The following is a 261-nucleotide window of genomic DNA, read 5'->3' on the forward strand; positions in this document are numbered from 1 at the left end:
TTCAACTATTTTCAGGTCAAAGTTGGAAAAATGAAAATAAAATCCTTCCATCTGACGGTAAAAAAAAAGAGCGGAAAAGCAATTTTGTCCTGAACTCATTTTATTCTTAACCATTAATAGTGTGTCTCTTTATTTCTCATATTCAGACTTTCTATTTATAATTTATTTACCAGAAACTTCATTAAAAATAAAAAACAAAAAGAATTTTAAAAAAAAATAATTAAAGTTTTTCTTTAAACTAGGAGGCTCCGCCCCCTGCTC

The sequence above is a fragment of the Parasteatoda tepidariorum genome, chromosome 10, assembly GCF_043381705.1.
Source record: "Parasteatoda tepidariorum isolate YZ-2023 chromosome 10, CAS_Ptep_4.0, whole genome shotgun sequence".
NCBI classification, from domain to species: Eukaryota; Metazoa; Arthropoda; class Arachnida; order Araneae; family Theridiidae; genus Parasteatoda; species Parasteatoda tepidariorum.